Below are 19,101 nucleotides of genomic sequence, written 5' to 3' on the forward strand. Positions count from 1 at the left end.
TGGCATTAGAGCCATAGTCCAAATCTCGAAGCTGAGGGATCTCCTAGTAGAGTTATTTTTTAAAAAATAATAAAGCAGATAGGAACATGCTCACTATTTACATTAAAAACCACCCCTATTTCTATTTATATACAAAGATCCAACATGGTTAGTTAATTGGTTAGTTTGGCGCAGTTGGTTAGTCTCCTAGTATAGTTATTTTAAAAAATACTAATAAAGCAGGTGGACATATGCTACCTCTTTACGTTACAAAAACACACCTCTATTTCTGTGTATGTTTACTTCTATTTCTGCTTATGTATAATGATCTGGCTAGTTTAGTTGGTTAGTTAGTTGGCTAGGTTAGCTGGTTAGTTTAGTTAGTTGGCTAGTTTAGTTGGTTGGCTAGTTTAGTTGGTTAGTGTAGTTGGTTAGTTAGGTCCAGTTGGTTAGTAATTTCAAACATTATTGAAGCAGGAGGAAACACGCTCCCTCTTTACATTAAACAAACAAACACAACACCCCCCCACTTCTGTTTCTGTCTAAAGATCCAGCATGGTTAGGTAGTGGTTGAGTCCGGTCCAGTGGGGGAGTCCCTGGCTGTCCTGGGGCTGGGGAGGTTGGGGAGGCCAGGGAGCTCCCGGGGAAGGCAGGGCAGAGCCGGGCTTGGCCCAGGGGATGCTCTCCCTCTTGGCTTAGGCTTCAGAGTGAGCCTCTTCCTCGGGGCCTGGGCTCTTGCAAGGGCCCCCTGGGCTCCCTTTGGGGGATGCTGGCTGGGCCCTCCTCCTCCTCCTCCTCCTCCTCCGGCGGGGAAGCTGCAGCCTGGGGCTGGGCGGCCGAGATCGATTGGCTGCCGGCTGGGCAAAATTCATGCCTCTTGGTCCAATCGGAGGAGGAGAAGGAGGCGAGAGCCGGGACCCTCCGCTGCCTCCCTCGCCCTCTGCCTCCCTCCCGGACCGGCTCCCGCCTCCTCCTCCTCCTTCTCCGCCGCCTTTTCCTTTTAGCAGCATTCCTATCTTTATTGCAATTATTTCCCCTCCTTTTCCCTTTCCTTCCTCCAGTGGAAGTCAAAAAGCCTCGGGGGCTCCCCAACCTGAGTTCGCCCCCTGGCAGTTTGGGGGGGGGGCTGGGTGCATCATCTTCATCCTCCTCCTCGAGTGATTCCTCCTCCTCCTTCTCCTCCTCCTGTTCTTCTTCTTCTTGTGTTTTTTGGAGAAGAGGGGACTGTTGCATTCCTTTGGGCCAAGGAGAGGAAGGAGGGGGGAAACAAATAAACGAACAAGCCAGAGGCTACCCCCCCCAGCAGACGCCAGGATTGGATTGCGCCCCAAAAGGAGAAGACGGGATTTGGAGCTTATCTCGGGTCGAATCCGATTTAGGGAACACCGTCTGGATGCGTTTCCCTCGGCGGCCGCCTCGCCCGGGCAAAGGTAGGAAGGGGGAGAAGAGCTCTGGGGCAGCCCTTCCCGAAAAGAAAGAAGGGGGGAAACCCTGTCTTTCCCTCCCTCCCTCCCTGTCCTTTCCTTTCCTCCCGAAAGGGACTCGCTTTGCTGCAGTCGAGGATGGGTTTTAAGCTTATTATTGTTATTATTGGCTTCGCCACTGTTTCGTTTCATGTAATTTGAAGGGTGGGGGGGGGGGAAGAAGGAGAATTACGTCTTTGTGGTCCCCCTCTCTCTTTTTCTCCCAGCATTTCCACAGAGAGAGAGAGAGAGAGACCCCATCTCCATCTCTCTCTCTCAGTCAGTCTCTTCTTCTAGGGATGGCGAGGGAGGGGAGCCCTGTGCTGCAGTCGCCTTTTTGGAGAGGCTTCTTCTTCCTCTGTGAGGCTGGCCTTGGTTTGTATTTTATAGATATAGATATATATTGATGGAGGGGTGGCGGTGGGGGAGGTTTCCAGCAGGAGAGAAGCTCTGTGTGTGAGGTGTTTACCAAGTCCCTCAGCCTGAGAAGTGGGGGAGAGAGAACGAGGGAGAGGAATTGGCTGGGGTGTGTGTGAGAGAGTGTGTGTGTGAGAGTGTGTGTGTGTGAGAGAGAGAGAGAGAGAAGGGGGGGCCTTGCCATCTGCAGTGTGTGCTGCTGGGGAGCCTGGCTCCACTTTCCCTGCAAAGCCCGAGAAGCTCTGGGAGGAAGGACCAGGAGGGACGGCTCTTGAGGTGGGCATTGCAAGGGGTTCTTCTTGTGGTGCTTGTTGTTGTTGTTGTTGTTGTTGTGGGGAGAAGGGTGGCCAAAAAAAAAAAAAAAAGCAGGCTGAGCTTGGAGGTATCCCTCTCCCCCCTTTTCCCCCTCACCCTTGGAAAGAAATTGGTTTGATTTTTTTGGGGAGAACAATGGTTGGAAGGGGGCTGAAGGAGAGGAAAGGGGGCATTGTGAAGCCAATCTCTCTTCCCTTCCCTCCCCCCCATCCCCACCAGCACTTGGGGGAGGCTGGTGGTTGTGCTGGTGGTTTTGTTCTGCATCCCTCTATCCATCTATCTTTCTCATCTATCACTCTCTCTCCCTCATTCTTCTTATCTATCTAATGCACGTGATGGGTTCCCAGTCTGGCCCCCGGGGTGCCTTTTCCTAGTTTGTTTGCTGGTCTTTTGCTTTGAGGGAGAAAATGCCAACCAAGTATGGGGGGGGGGGGGGGGGGCCGAGCGGGGGGGGGGGGGGGGGGGGGGCCGGGGGGGGGGGAGGATTGCTGGGGACGGGGGGGGGGAGAGGAATTTTGTAGGATCCTCTGGGTCGGATCTGTTGGTTTTGTTGTTGTTGTTGTTGTTTTGCTTTGTTTTCCAGAGCCCTGTCATTTCCTGGAGCTTTGTAGGGTGGGATTGGTGTGTGTGTGTGTGTGTGTGTGCTAAGATCCCCCCTCACCTCTTTCTTGCCCTAAATGAGGGGTTGGTGGCAGTGGCCAACTCCGTTGGAAAGTTCAGAAACCCACGTTGGATCGTCTTGCCCCCCTCCCTTCCCAGTCTGTAGCATCCCACATCCAAGGGCTCCCAGTGTGTAGCATCCCAGGAGCATCTGTGACATCTCTCTCTCTCTCTCCCCCTTCCCCTCCTCTGCACTGCAGCTGACTCCCTTTCCCTGCTGCCACCCCCCCCCTTCTTCCCCTGCTTCTCCTTTTCCTCTGCAGGGCTCTGGGAAGGATGGACTCTCCCCTCCTGCAGCCACCCAGGAAGGGGGTCCCCAGCTCTGACACCCAACTTGGGGGAGCCATCTGGCTTCAGTGGCTGTCCTTCTTTTTGCCCCCTCTTTCCCAGGGGAGATCTCTCTGACAGAGAAGCTTACACACACACAAGGTGGGCAATAGTGTGTGGGTCTGGGAAGGGCAAGGGCATGATCCACCCCCCTCCCTCCCTCCCTCCCTCCCTCCTCCTTCAAGCCACTGCAGACACTTGGAACGTTGGAAGTTTCTGGTGCAGACAGGTCTCCTCCACAGGCTGCTCCTCTCTCTGGCACACCGAGAGGCTTCCCACGCTGCAGCTCCCCCTCCCCTTCACACAGGCATCTATACACACCTACACACACATTCACCCTGCCTTGCAGCTGATCAGGTTAAAATCTAGCTTTGATAGGCTCATATTGGTGGAGGGGGGCATGTCTTCCCTCCCTTGCCTCCACTTTGCCAGGGTCTCCATGCTTTCCTCTAGCTAAGTTGCTTCTTGGCTGGTCGCTGCTGGCCACCCCACCCTGGATTTCCCAGTCATTTTGCCAGGTGATGAGGGCTGTGCTTCTGCAGCTGTAACCCAAGGGTAAACTCAACTGGGAAGCTCTAGTCCTCCCTCCCCACCATACAAGCAACAGTTCAGTGGCCCTCTTAGATTTTTGCCTATGCCTTGACTTCAGCTGCCTACAATAGAGCCAATCCCTGAGGTTATGACTATCCACCTGGAGCTGTTAGTATCCTCTCAGGAGTACACTTAGCTGCAAGGGACTAGATTTTCTTCCCCTTCCCTTCCTCTCTTCCCTTGCCACCAGCTGGTGTTCTGGTTACTAGAAAACTACAGGTTGTGGTTTACTGCTTTCCATTATGCCAGGAAGATCTTGTGTGCGCAGTGGCAGAAGGATTCATGGTTGGGTTGTGCGACTGGTTCATGATGCTCCTCACTGTTCAGGAGGATGACAACGGTATGTTATTCCAAGGAAAATTAAGCCAACGTCATTGTCTTCTGTAGCATTTTCATGCTGAAGACCACCAGATAACAAAAAGGCAACTTTTATCAGGCCCAGTGCTGTAGTAATTTTCAGTCTAGATAAGGAAGGAAGGAAGGGGGGGGGGAATAACTTTTTTAAACAGTAGGAACAAGCAGGTGTTGTTCTTGCGAGAAGATTCCACAAGGTGGTAGTGTGGACACTTCTTAATGATGTGTATTTTATTTATTTTGGGGGGAGGTTTGGTCAATTGCTTGAATAGTTTTATTTCCATGTACTTCTCTCAGTATCTTAAAAGACCCATTGTATGTCTGTTTTGCAAATGACAAAAGCAGGATTGTTTTACAAATCATGGGGTATTCATCCAGGCCTGCTCTCTTCTCTGCTGGCTTTGCCTCCTCCAGAAAGAGAAAGGCTTCTGAGATTGCAAAGTTTATATATGGGAACTTCAATAAGTGTAGGATTTGGTTTGTTTGAGACGAGATATAGGCATGATGTCAAAGGATCTGCAACAGAATGAAAAATGGAGCATCAGTTCATGGTTATATTAGATAAATCAAGTGTTCCGGTTTAAACTGTAGCAGGTCTGGCAATTCAACAACCAGAGGCAAAAAAACCTCCTGATGTAGCTACTGAATCCATTACACTGGCTGTTTTAAATCTAGTGCTGAATTCTTACTTTATTATAAGGGTTTATGAGTGTGAAAGAGTGGCCAGTTGTTGAAAATCTTCTTGCTTTTTTGTAAATACTGTATATGATTTTATATTATTCCTTGAATTCAGCAAGGAGAAAGCTGTAAGCCAGGTTACTGGGGAAAGATGTTCCTGAAAACAGGATAAATCTTTTGATCCTGTATATTTAAGGTGGGGCACGCATGTGGCATCACAGAGATGACAAGGTTTGAAAGAAAAGGGCAAAAGGGCAACATCATTGAGAGAAAGACCATATGGAAACCATTCAGATTGCTTTTTCGTTACCATTTTGCTGCAGATTTGAAACTGAGGTTAAGGGAAGGCCAGAAGTATATTTTTGGAAGATGCAAAAAGAAGCATTGAAAAATATTATTTGCTTGTTGCTAAAAGAGAGAAAATAGTCGATTACATCACTGAGTTGTAAATTCACCGGATCTAAACCTCTTTCTTGCATCCTTTTCTTTTTTTCTGTTCGACTTTCCTGCTGCAGATAAGGGTTTACTATGGCATAGAAACAGTTACTCTGATCTCTTATTCTATATACAGTACTGTAGTGTATTATATTGCTTGGAAGTATGTAAAATTCTTCTCTCTCTCTCTCTCTCTCTCTCTCTCCCTGTGTGTGTGTGTGTGTGTGCGTGCTATTATATATCTGTCAATGATGGCAGAAACATAAGAATTAAAGCAACAAAGTAACCAATGGAGGCATGTTACGACTGTTAAAATTTCATTATGATCTCTTTCAATAAGATTGTCTTTTTTTTCTTTGTAGCTGTGAAGAATACATGTAAATACATGTTTTGAAAACATATTTGTATTAGGTTTCTTTTCTCTATTGCCTCTGTCTAGTAGATTCTCAATGTTTCTGTAATATTTCAAGGCCATGGTTGGATGAAGGAAGTTTTTGGTACACTATACTGTAAATATTTACCTTTAAATTCTTGTGTTGGGTATGCCAGAATATTACATTTTTATGGTAAATCATAAATATAACTGGTAAATATAACTTGGCTGTTGGTGTTACTAAACAACCATGATAAAATAGTGCAGGAAAAAATGGACTGTCAAATGTGATAGGAAAAAAGGAAAGTAATTCCTTTAACAGTAGATACTTTTTAATTCTATTGTTATTTTAACTGAATTATTATTATTATTATTAACCTTTATTTATAAAGCACTGTAAGTTTAGCTGCTTGTTCAGTTTGACTGTATCAAGATTTGTTTTTTTTAAACATGGCTAGCTTTGCTTCACAAGCACTCTGTTGAGTTGAGGGTTTTGAACATTCAGTTTGGTTCCAGAAGAGAGGAGTTAAAAGGGTTTGTCTAAAAATGGCTGTCTTAATATGCACACGCCAGGATGAAGTTCATCAGCAGTCGCTGAGAAAAAGCTGAATCTGAAGGAAGAGCTGCTTGAATCCTGCCACTAAATAGAAATTGTCTTCTAAACAGTGACAGTCCCTGGAATGGAGGAAGGCAAGTGTGTACTGCTGTTTTTGATGGATTCTCAACACAGCTGCTACTTGGCCTTTCAAAGTGAAGGTCTGTTCTTTGATGAGTCAAATCACCCACTGGGTGGAACACATCCACTTGCGTAGGGCAGTATCTCTATGCAAACCCAACAGAAGGTTCTGTCATTCTGCCATTTTTTGGCTTGCTGTGAAGAAGGAGGGAGCTGATCCATCCATATGACTAAGGTCTGTTATTAATGTGTACACCTAAACAGCTAGAAAAGAAAGAAGAGGAAACATGATAAAAGCAGCTCATAAACACAGAACTGGCACTGAGCCGTTTTGAACAATATTGAAGCCTTCATTCCAACATGCAGCTATTTTCCCTTACCATGCAGCTCAGGTGCACTCAAGCTATGTTTGTAAAGCATTTATGTTATGAGCCATTTTGATCCCTACATCTGACAGGGTTATGTATTCAGCTCTCTTACCTTTTAATGGGCCTTACTCTGTTTGCTTTAGTAGTCCCCTGACCTGAATTGCAGCAGGGAAAAATGCTTGTTGTCTGATGGAAATGAGATTTCATTGGCAGTATTCCTGGAAATAATAAATAGCGAAAGGCCACTCTGTATATCTGGAGAAGATGGGGGTTGGGGGGGAATATGGGGGTGGGTTGCGGTGGAGGACAGCTGGGCAGAACTATATTTGCAAGGGGATATTCGTCAGTAAATTCTTAAGCTCCCATTTATTCTTTAGAAATGTTATGAATAACAATTCTTGACATACACAGACATGCACGTGTGCTTTCCTTTCAGGTTTCTTAAAGATACTACATCTGATCTTCACATCTATTTGACTACTTGTTCCTTCTCCCCCAGTTACTTAATGTATTGCTTCTAACTTTCATGTTTGTTTGGACTAGCTTACAAGATAGGACTTGACTTAGGCCATGGGATGAGTTTCCTGGCTCAGCAGGGATTTACATTTACACTTCCCTCTTCCTGTCCCAACACTTTATCCAGTGAGACACATGAAATTGTGGGTGAAATGTAATAGATTTAAAACAAACAAACAAACAAACAAACCACTACTTCCTTCTGGGATAATAAGCAAAAGTGAGAAAAGAATGCATACAGAAATTTCTGTCAGTCAACAAAGTAATTTTGAGTCCCTCCACACTGCAGAAATAATCCAGATTGAGATCACTTTATCTGCCCTGCCTCAGTGCTAAGGAATCCTAGGAACTGTAGTTTATTGTGGCACCAGAGCTCTCTGTCAGAGAGAATGTCTCACAAAACTTGAGTTCCCAGAACTCCTTAGCATTAAGACAGGGCAGTTAAAGCAGTCTTAGACTAGATCATTTCTGCAATGTGTTTTGGACCATAGTTTTTAATACTGAGACTTTGGATTTATAGAGTAACCAAACAACCGAAGCAAATTCTGGTGGCATAAGGGGAAAAAGAGATATCTTCATAATGTTATTATTTCCCTAGAGAATTTTACCCCCCAAATGCTATTTTTTAAAAAACAGATGGAAGCTTAAATTCTGATTCTCAGCCTTCAAGACCATATCACCTTGTCTCATTGACCAATGATGAAATGAAAATCATAAAACAGAATTTGTGCAGCCATTTTACTGTTTATAGTAACTGACTCTTAATTGTTAAATGTTAAGAATAAATCAAAACAAACATGCACACACACATTATAGTTAATACTGCTGAAATTTTGTGTATAAGGGAGAAATATGATTCTATTCTATGTATAACTACTAATCCAGACTGTTCCTGCTAAATGTACTTTCAGATAAGATAATCAAGAATTATTATTATTATTATTATTAAAAATGTGGATCAAACTTAGCAGCTAAACATATTGAATCATTTATATTTGCTCTTTTATATTTATATAATATGCCATGTGTGTGTGGCTTTTTAGTTAAAATCAATGTGAACTTCATTTTGTACGGGACACCCTCTTAGACCTAAGTGCCCCCTTTATCTAATAGTGTCCATCTGACAACAGAATGGATTCATTCTTTCTGCATGCAAGCCTCCCACAACTTCCATATTGTCTCTGAAAGTCTAGGGCATATTTAGGGGGAAGCCATATTCTATGAGTGGATGTCAAGAGGCATGGTGTTGGATTTAGGCCAGGTTTATGCACTTGTGTACGTTTAACTAGATCAATAATTGTGTATCTCAATTTGCTGTGGATTATTGTTTAACTTTTCCAGCACATGGGCAGAAAACTGCCAAATGAGAGTAACAGTTCATACATTTGATGGATAGTTCCATGAAAGTTTATGCCGTTATAAATGTGCTGGTCTTTATAACTCCATGAAATGCTCTATAATACTTTCCATGCAGATTTTTACAGAAATTGGTTACCAGAAAGAAGTTACATGAGCTTAAGTTCCTCTTATGACTGTATAATATGTAACTCAATGTCCTTATAAAAGTTTAGTCTCACAAGTCTGTGCCTTCTTGGGAAATTTTATTTTACACCTATGTAATCCAGATACTGGGTTGCCTTACCATGGGGCTGTAGGCATGCATGCCTACATACAAATAGAGGTCCTATCTAACCAACTTTCTTGAATTTGGCAAGATGATTAGTAAATGCAGAGGTAGGTGCTCTCCAGCAAAGACTAGATGCTTTCCAAAAAGTTCTTCACCAAATTTAGCAGTCACAATGGACCCAAAAATAGTATGAGGACCCAAAGCAGATCAGGGAAGAAAAATCAAAGCGTTTCTTAATGGAAGGAAATAAGTGGTGGAGTTCCCAAAGGATCTGTATATGGAAAGTTCAGTGTAGCACTATGCAGTTTATTAATAAATAAATTGTATAAAAGGATGAGTATTGAGATACCAATGTTTGTGGATGACACCAATATTTACAGTGACAAAATGAAAAGGTATCCAGAAAAATCCACTACCATCTGGAACTATTTTGAAAATAATACCAATTTGAGCAGACAGTCACATATTTGCTGATAGGATCTGAATTAGTTACAACTACCAAAACAAAAAGACTTTAAGATGTAGTAAACTGAAAAGATCAAGTCCTCCTGCAGTAACATTGAGAAAGACAAACTGGGAAGGTAGGGTCCAATTGTGTCATTTGCAGCCGTTTCTGCTACACATGCCCTCAAAATTTGCTTTAGTGGACCGGCATATGTTTGATTTGATGTAATGCAGAGGACTTGCAGAGGGGAGAGAAGGATAGAGAAAAAAAGCTGTTGCACTGGCAGAGGTCTACTAAATTCATGTTGGCTTTAAGTAGGTTGCTCAGGTGAAAAACAGGAAGAAAAAAACAGATTTTTTTGTGCCTTTATGTTGTTTCTGACTTATTGTGACCCTAAGGTGTACCTGTCATGGGATTTTCTTGGCAAGATTTGTTCAGAGGAGGTTAGCCATTGGATCTTGTACCTTTAACAGTTTTGTAGAAGAAGGAATTTCAGCTGTTGTTGTTTTTCTCACAAGTTATATCTGCTAAAATTCCCTTTTCTGCATAATCAGTAAAGGTATATGAGCCCTATCCTGTTTTTCTGCTGGTAACATGATTGAAGCCAGTGTTTGGAATTATTAGGAGATGGATTAAAAATAAAATCCTTATGTTATAATGCAGTAAACGTATACATTCAACATAGAGCCATGTTTGGCATAATGGGGGTCATTGAGGAATATGAAAAAACAAAAACAAAATGGTATTGCCATGGCAATACAGGCTTGGAAATTAAGATTTAAAAAGATCCCTCCCCCCTTTAAAAAACAAAAAACTTAATTTCTAAGCACCCCTTGTTAAGAGAAGTGTGAAGACACAGGCACCAGATGAACCACAGCAGTATTTACGGATGAGAAGCAAAAATGAGGTCATCAAAGCTTGAGGAACAGTTCAGGTGACTTTATATTCAGACAAATATTGCTAGATTGCCATAGAAGTATTGCTATCTAACAGGATCAGCAAAAGCAAATGTGTCATGGGAGCAGCGTTCTGCCACGTGGCAGTCTCAGTGTGTCAGGATTCCATTCTAGACCAAACCTGTGGCTGCAGAAGGATGGCAGAATCTGCAGTTGCCTGTCAAAGGGTAAGGTTTTTGCTGAAAGCTGCAGTGCCTTTGAAAGTATGAGGCCAGACATGTAAAGATACAGTTATGCTAGAGAGCACCCATGAAGTCCTTGCAGTCTCTGATTGGTTTACAAATCTGAGGTGTGTATCAGAGGCTGAGTTAATCTGAAAGCTGATTGGCTGGTTTCTGTCAGTGTTGAATTTTTCAATTCTTAATTCAGTATTGTTCAGTTGTCACAGCAGATTGTCATTGTATTAAAATTTAGCATGAAAATTAATATACAAATTCATTTGTGAGTATATGCATATACACATTTTGTTGAATATATGCATTTTGCCCCCTTTTTAAACTAGTGTGTGTGTGTGTGTGTGTGCGCGCGCACATGTATATGTGTGTGAACACTCTCTCTCACACACACATACACAATATGCAGTTTCCTGTAACATAGCCTATTGTTCTATGGATTTTTGGGGTGTGTGGAGTTGGAGAACTTCATCATAGCATTCATATAATTTTGCTTTGTTCTTGATATGGGAGGTACAAATTAAGTAGGTTCATGGGATAATTTCATTTCCCATTTCTAATTTTTTTCTATTTGTCCTTATCATTGTGGGTAAAAACAACACTGGCGATATTAAGCATTTGAACTCTCTATAAAGCAGGGATGGGTGATTTGGAGCCACCCAGATATTATTGAAGTGCTGCTAGCCAATGTTGAAGGAGCATGGCAATTGACATCCATCTCTTTCCCATTCCTGCTATAAAGGATGTCTTTTCTCACAGCTGATCTGATTTATGCATTTTCCTTTTACTGTGCGCTTGTGTTAATGTGATTTAATGTGCTTGTGTTCCAGCTCTGCTGTTAATGGAGTCCTATTAAGATGGCTTCATTTCAGTAATGTCATAGCATTTTTGAGGTTCTTCTTCCCTATGCTATTTCGCGAACACCTTTCTACTTGATGGAGGTGTTGAAACTTTTAAGAGGGCCAAGCTTTGAAAATTAATGGAGCTCTTATTAGAAACACATTATAGGAAATATCACAAAGAAGTGATTAAATGGCTAGGCTGAAAGAAGAGGAAAATGCACTCATTATTAAAATGACTTTTTTTTTAAAGTACCAATTTATCAGTGGTTGGAGTGGGACTATTTTACTGGACTTTGGTAATAGCTTAAGAGGGTCTTATTGGAGTGTGACTGGCAGTAAATGGAAAACAGAGGATTTGTGATGAGTCTATTGAAAACCTGAAGAGTATAAAGCTATATATTATTGAAATTATGAGCCTGAGTGATATATAAATATGTAATTGTTCATTAGACATAATTTTATATCTTATCTAATGTAGGTTTTATACATTACCATAGCAGAGTGGTTGCCTGTGGATAATGCTTCCATGCTGACTCTTCACTAGTAAAATATCATTTAAAGAAAATGCTTAATGAAAGAGGATATACTTTGCAAAGAGTAGATCACAGGTTCAGACCTTGTCCCTTTCAACTAAAAAAAACTCTGATAAATACTGGAACATACTCCATCTGATGCCATTCCTAATAACTACTAAAAGGACAGTATTGGGCTAGAGAGAATAAAGACTTAATACTGAGGTATTTTCACCTTCAGATTTGAGTATCTGGTTATGCAGATATCTAGCAGTGTCACTAATTGATTTACATTTTTTGGTATCACATTGTTCCTAAACTACATTCTGATGCAGGAATGATTGACTACAGAGAAGGATGAGATATGTGTATGGAGTTAGTTGAATGACAGATGGGGAAAGGTAGTTGTGAAAGTCAACAGAGCGATTTTAGAGGGATTTGGAGAAAGGAGGAGGATGACGTAAAAGTCTGGCAGTTGGAAGAGTTGTTAAGGAAGGGGTTTAGTATGGTACAATAATGGTATGGTGTGTGTATTGTATATCTATATTGATGACTATTTGCTCTGGTTGTTTAAATGTGACTTAGGGATGGAAAAATATTTGAAAATGTTTTTAAAAATGATTTAAAAACCCTGACAAAAAGAATCCTGATGAAAATATTCACAGTTCAGGACTTATTCTGCACAAGATCCACACATAATTGTTTTGCACAGAAAATAGCATTTTTGTTGCAGAGAGCAGCGTTTTCTGCATGGAAAATAACATTTCAATGCAGAAATATTAATTCTGGTGAAGAAAATGTTGTTTTCTGTGCACAAAAAAAAATGAAATTGGAGGTTTGTTCACCGTAAAATTGGTACATGGTTGATTTACATAGATACCAGTGTTTTCTGTGCAGGAACTAATATTTCTGTCATTGTTTCTTACACAAACAAGTATAAGGAATGGAGAGAGTACTATGTCTCTTGGTAAATCAACAAGTGATGACAACAGGTTATTTTGAGAATGTATTAGAGAAAATCTGGAGTCAAGGAGCAGTCTAAGTGAGATACCAGTTACCTTATTCAAGAGCAGACTTTTATAGGGAGTTGTGGAATGTATGAATGAGGTCCAAAGCAAAATATTTTTCAACAGCTGTTTTTTACACCAATTTGGGAAGCACAACCATGTTGCCCCTGACTTGGGGAGCACAACCATGCTGGGGAACTGCATCAACCGAATATATACATACACAATGTCTATGCATATTCTCTTTCTTCACCATATTCTCATCTGTGGGCAGAGAAGAATTAACGCTTTCCTTGACAGCAGAGATCTGGGGATAATAGGGTAAACCTCACCTATACTACAGAAGTTATCATTGATATTTCTCCCATTCCTCAGCAACTGTTGCTGGAATGAAGTAATACTTTAGGAAGACAGCTATCTCAGAAGTGGTATCATGGGGGTTTATGACAGGTTTTTGTTTCTCCCCCGTCCCAACAAATATTCACTAAGATAATTTGTTTATGAATATTGCCACTTTAGCCTACTAGTGCAGAAAAGCAGGAATCTCAGAAGCCAGGAGATCTCTTTAAAGTGGGTAGGTTCCTTCTGTTTTTCGAAGCCACACAGAGAGCAGTTGAGAGGTTATAAACCTGTGATTAACTCTAAAACAGTTTTGTTAATTTTTCAATGTGTTATGAACTCTTTGAGATAATGAGGATTAAATGAAGATCATGATAATTGAATGGTCTTAGTTGTATTCAGGTGACAGTAATGAATTCCAGGGGAGTTTAGTGTTTATGTCTCATAGGCTATAATACTTTGAAGACAAGAAATTTCATTGGAGTGCAAACTTTTATCAACACTTAATCAGATGAATGAATTGTTTTCTTCAGGTAGCAGACAATTTAGATGCGGGGAATATGACCCCTGCAAGTATATTATTTATTTTAAACAAATCAACAAGAACAGTATTCAGTTTTCTGTGTGGGCATGTAAACAATTTTAAAATGGCATCTGAAAAATGGAAAGAGACTTACTTAACAATGATCCTATTAAATAAGGTTATATGTGTTATGTGTGAAAAACCAATAAAAATTATTAAAAATAAATAAATAAATAAGGCATGACTTCTTATGTTTGACTATCTCAAATAAATGATTTAAGTCATTTTCCCCCAACAGGATCACATGTCTTTCTCTGAATGTGAGATGTATTGTCATGAAAGATGGTTTCTAGGCCTGCATGAAATGCTATCTCCAGGGCCACATATGCTCACTTGGATAGGAGCTGCTTTTGAGCAAATGTGTCAATGTATTGGTAGGACAATTCACTAGATGTAATGTAATGTAGTCAGTGAAGTTTTCGGCATAATATTTGCTGCAGGTCTCTAGTAGATGAAAGGAAAAGATGAAGCTTGTGCTATCCCTTGGAGTGCTGAATCAGTAAAGCATGGTGTAAATTATACACAGCTGGACAGACAAGCTGCAACCCTTAGGTTGTAAATTAGTTAATGCAGACTTCCCTGTGGTAGGTCTCATGCCCAAATTAGAAATGCAGGGTGATGTGTCGAGATTCACAGAACAGTTAGGAAATAAGAAGTGATTATGTAGTTCTGAAGTCAGCAACTGCTTAATGTATGGCACTTGTTTTGCTCTTGCATACCAGGCAGATAAATTTGTGCCAGTGAAGATAATAGAATTGTGGCAAGGACTCTAATGGATTGTATTGATGAAATGTCAGATGATAGCAGATATTACTGTAAACACCATTGTTGGCTTCAGTGGGTGTGTGTTAATGTCTTGATATGTACTTCCATTCACCATCAAGATGAGGAGTCAATGCAAAGATGAGTCTGAACTAATTTGGGGAGGGATGCCAACAAAGACTATGTTTATTTTTTCTCTATAACAATGTGGATATAATTTTTGTGGATCAAGACTATCATCTATAATTAACTATTAAGTATTTTTTGCTAACTATTGCATAATGATAGTTGAAATTGATAGGTGAAATTCGGTTACAGTGCACCATCCACAGGGAATTCTTTTTTTGCCGGAGTGGTTTGATTGCATCCATGAGGCAAGGCAAAATTCAAACTCTATAGACAGCTACTGTGAAAACAATTATTTCAGTTTTAGCTCTGACTTAAATAGTTGTTTAATGTTATAGTTACTTTAAAAAAAGATTAGTTTTTACTTTTCTATTTCGCCAAAGTAAATACATAAATTATAGAAATGTAGATTAGGCTATATCAGTGTGCCTCTTTTTAGCCCTCTTCTGGAAATCATGTGATTTAAAACTGTACAATTGCTTTAGACAAATTCCAAATTTTAAACAAAACTGGCTGATTCAGACCAATTTAGAAGCAGGTCAGGGCCATCTGATTCAGAAATGGCGAAGATCAGCCAGGTCTGAAGTGATTTGGTCCATTTTGGAATGTGTGTATGTGTCTGTCTGTATGGAGTGGAGACAGTATGTCTCCATCTATACCATATAGGGAAAACACTACAGTGGGATAATGGAGCTGGATTCTGCACAGTGCATCCCTAGCTCCCAATTTGAGCTAAGAATCTCACCAATGTTTTCCAGCAAAAGAGAGATGAGATCACCAAACTGTATATGTTCGGTTGTTTCTGGTCTTTTGTTGGTTTGTTTTTCAGCTGATATAAGTGCCTGGCTGCCATCGATTGGCCACCATACTGCCTCTAGTACAGTACAATACTTCTGATCACTACTTCTTTAGTTGTGCTCTTCAGTGTGGATGTGTAGTGGGCCCTTTGTATCTGTTGGGGTTTGGTTCTAGGACCTCCCCCTCCCTCTGCACATACCAAAATCCATAGATGCTATGTTCCCATTATATACAATAGCATAATAAAATGGTCTCCCTTATATAAAATGGCAAAGTCAAGGTTTGCTTTTTTGAAATTTTTATAAATCAAGCCATGGATGGTTGCATCTGTGGATGTGGAGGGCTATCTGTATTTGTATTCTAAACTTTGGGAATGAACCTAGGTGCTCTTATGTGGTATTTTTCAGGTCTTAAGATTTGTACCTATCTAGAGAAAGTATCTTACTCTTCCCTTGTCTCTTTATCATTTTTATTGTGCCTCTTTGCAGTGTGTGTGTGTATGTTTGTGTAAGTGTAACAGAAACACATGGCTTTTATTGCTCAGGTGTCAGACAAACATCAGAGACACTAGAGTACAAAAAACATCAGTACCCAGAAGAATTAAGCACTCAACTGTATGCACATGCTTATTTTTATTACAAAAAAGCAATTGCACATGTGTCTAGCACATAAACCCCTGGAGCTACTGTACCTGTCTGCAATTGGGCTGTCTTTATTTGCTCTGAAAGGGATACCATACCTTCAGATTTCATATTTTAGTGTTTACAAAGAACATAAATCTTGAAAAGCTATAGTTTTCCCACAGCAGCTCAATAGGAGATACCAGAAATTCAGATTTCTGAATCTTCACTGAGATTTAGAATTCAAAACAGATTGGACTGGGCCTGAATCAGTCCAAATGTATTCAGGCCCAATTCATATTGTTAAATTGGGATATGAACCAAATTGGGAGAACCCTTGCACAGCCCTAATACATGTTTAAATGATGTTTCCTACATGTTCAGGCTTTTGGTCTTTATAAAGCAAAATTGCTCATATGGTACTTAACTAGCCAGTATCCTTGAACTTTTAATCTTATGGCACTCCTTATAGGGAAAATTTATTATAGGTTAATAACCTGTAATAAATTACCAGATTGTGTACTCCTTTAATGTTCCATAGCAAAGAGGTATAGATTTCTTCACCAGTGGGCTTTTTATGAGCAATTAGGAATGAATTTGTCATATATATATATATATATATATATATATGGGGAGGGAGAATATCCTGAAACTGGTACTCATACCTATATGCTAGGTAGGTACCATATTATCATATGAGGAAGATTATAATACTGAGAAAAGTGATGTTGTTTTGGGGAATTTTTTTTACAAATTTTGCAAATGTCTACATAAATTCAATGGAAAGAAATTGTAATTACAAAAATGGAGGGGGGAAAAATCACAGAGATGATTGTGGTTGGTGGCATGTTTTTGTCCCATTTACTAAACATTCTTGAACATGTGAGTGGAAAATTATGAAGCTGTTACACTATTATGTGATCACATTGTATACTAAATCACCATTTTCAGATTTGATCATGCTGGTTCCTCCTTCCCACCACAAAAATAAATGTGATACAGTTGGCAGAATGTTCCGTTTCAGTGCTAGTCATCCACCTGGAGTGTGCATTTGAGAGAACGATTGGTACAGTTTTTAATTAATAAATCTACATGCCTGTTCAGTCATCTTGTCTATTAGTTCCCTTAAGTGTGCCATTTCCCTTCATTTGACCTCTCAGTGTATCTCATAAACTGTGGCAAGATAATGAGACAAAGGCATCTGTGAGCCCTTCAAACAAGATGAGGAAGAAGCAACCAGATCATAGACTCCTAGAGTGGGAAAGTCCTCACAAGTCATTGAGTCTCACCCCCTCTCATTGCAGGATCTTCAGCTAAAGAATCCCCAGCAGGTGGCTGCCCAGCTTTTTTGGGAAGATGTCCAGAGAAGGAGACCCCATTGTTTGTCAAGGCATTTGGTTCAATTGTCAAACCATTCTTACTGTCCAGATGATTCTTCTAATGTTTTATCAAAGTTTCCTTGTATTTTTGTTATCTATACCATCACAGGATGTCCCCAGGAGTTGAGAATGCTTTTAAATCATCTTAAAATAACCATTACCCTGGCAGAATTAGTATATCATGGCACACTATTTCCATTTACTAGTCTTGTTGATTAAGATAAATGTGGCACTCTTGTCTAGATAATTCAATATGTACTAAAGATCTATTTTTACAGGAACACATTTTCTTTGTTCCATATGATCAATAACCATTATACTTTTTCCTTTTGGTTTTTAATATTAGTTTAAATAATACAAAATATGAGATGGCAGCCAAAACGTGGAAGACAAAATGGACTACATAATCACATGATTCTGAAGACACATGGATATATTACAAGGGTCAAACATGTAATAACATTTTAAAGTCTGCAATAAGAAATAAAAATGAGTTAAGGGAAAGAATGAAAAATAAAAAGGCATTTTCCTTTTCTCACATTTAAATAAAAGACACCGTTTCTTATTGTGGTGTTTTATATTCTTATTTGAATTTCAGTCTGGATTTTATAGCTGTGAATTACATGGTCTCCTTTTCAGTTAACCCTAATGCCTTAGCAATTAGCCATTTCGTTTTGAAGTCCATATTTATGGCTACACTTATGTTATATAATCTCATGATATTTATGTATTCTACAATTTTCTCCATTGGGAATGGAGCATGCTCTTGGCTTCACAACAACACTATCAGGAAACTTGGACTGAGGAATAACTATGTTAACAAGACATGTGGGTCACACAACTGAGCATAGTTTGGCACAGGGAAAACTAGCACATTTACCTGCTGCCCACAAGTGCAAAAGTTTAGTTTCCTCCATTGTAAATATTGAAGGTTACTATTGCTACATGTGGTGAAAATAAATGGTTGCACTTGGGAACAAGAGAGCTGCCTTTTTCCTGCATTCCCTCTAAAGCAGTGGAACCCCAGGAGATGGGAGAGTTGCTCAAGGAGAGTGTGAGGTGTGGATGACCTGATCCCTGCTCCTACTCCTCTTCCAAAACTTTTTTATGTGTAAAATTTACACATCAATTAAGTTAAATATTGCCTTTTCCGAATTGAAACTGTTCTAATTTGAATGATGTTATTTTTGTATAAGGTATTAAAATATGAATATTCATGAATGTGAAAATGAAAATACACACATTAAATTAACAAAATGTTTTTATACATATATTATGTCAAGGGGGCACAATGCCCATATGTAAATCTAAAGGGGGATCCCACAGGTAAAAGGTTTGAGTACCACTGCTCTAGAGCACTCATTGAAATATTTGAAAGACCATACTGCTTACATGAGACAATTAGATTTCTAAAATCTTCAGAGGAGGCCTTTGTCTTTGTCCTACTTCCTTCTCAGGCTTGTTTGATGGGAATAAGAGAGAGGGCTTTCTCAGTGGCTGTTCCTAGACTTTGCAACTCCCACTCTAAGAGGGCTTAGAAAGCTGCCTATTTACTCTCTTATTCTGTCAGACTTTTAGAAATTAACCATAATGGTCTAATATGGTGCACTGTGCTTTTTGTTGATTTTTATATGGTTTTTAATTGAATTTTAATGGTTTTAACTTTACAGTCCTCAGATTATTAATGAAAATAAGAAGAACAACACGTAGTATCTCTATATGTAGGGCAGCTTATTCATACAGGCCTTTTCCCCATCCATACATTCTTTCCAACAGGATA

At 40.1% G+C, this 19,101-nt stretch overlaps 1 protein-coding gene across 6 annotated transcripts in view; it reads left to right on the forward strand.

Annotated features, from left to right (window-relative positions):
• Positions 1 to 705: 705 nt before the first annotated feature.
• Positions 706 to 19,101, forward strand: part of NLGN4X (neuroligin 4 X-linked) — a 228,047-nt gene continuing 209,651 nt past the window's right edge. Inside the window, exon 1 of one of the 6 annotated variants that reach the window (XM_042460328.1) lies at positions 706 to 1,409. The gene's annotated coding sequence lies outside the window, so the exon portion shown is untranslated. Of the gene's footprint in view, positions 1,410 to 1,697; positions 1,818 to 2,025; positions 2,136 to 3,624; positions 4,093 to 19,101 lie in introns of those variants that run through there. The other 5 variants (XM_042460334.1, XM_042460330.1, XM_042460333.1 and 2 more) reach the window with 5 other exon arrangements.

This window comes from Sceloporus undulatus, chromosome 3, assembly GCF_019175285.1.
Source record: "Sceloporus undulatus isolate JIND9_A2432 ecotype Alabama chromosome 3, SceUnd_v1.1, whole genome shotgun sequence".
Lineage (NCBI taxonomy): Eukaryota > Metazoa > Chordata > Lepidosauria > Squamata > Phrynosomatidae > Sceloporus > Sceloporus undulatus.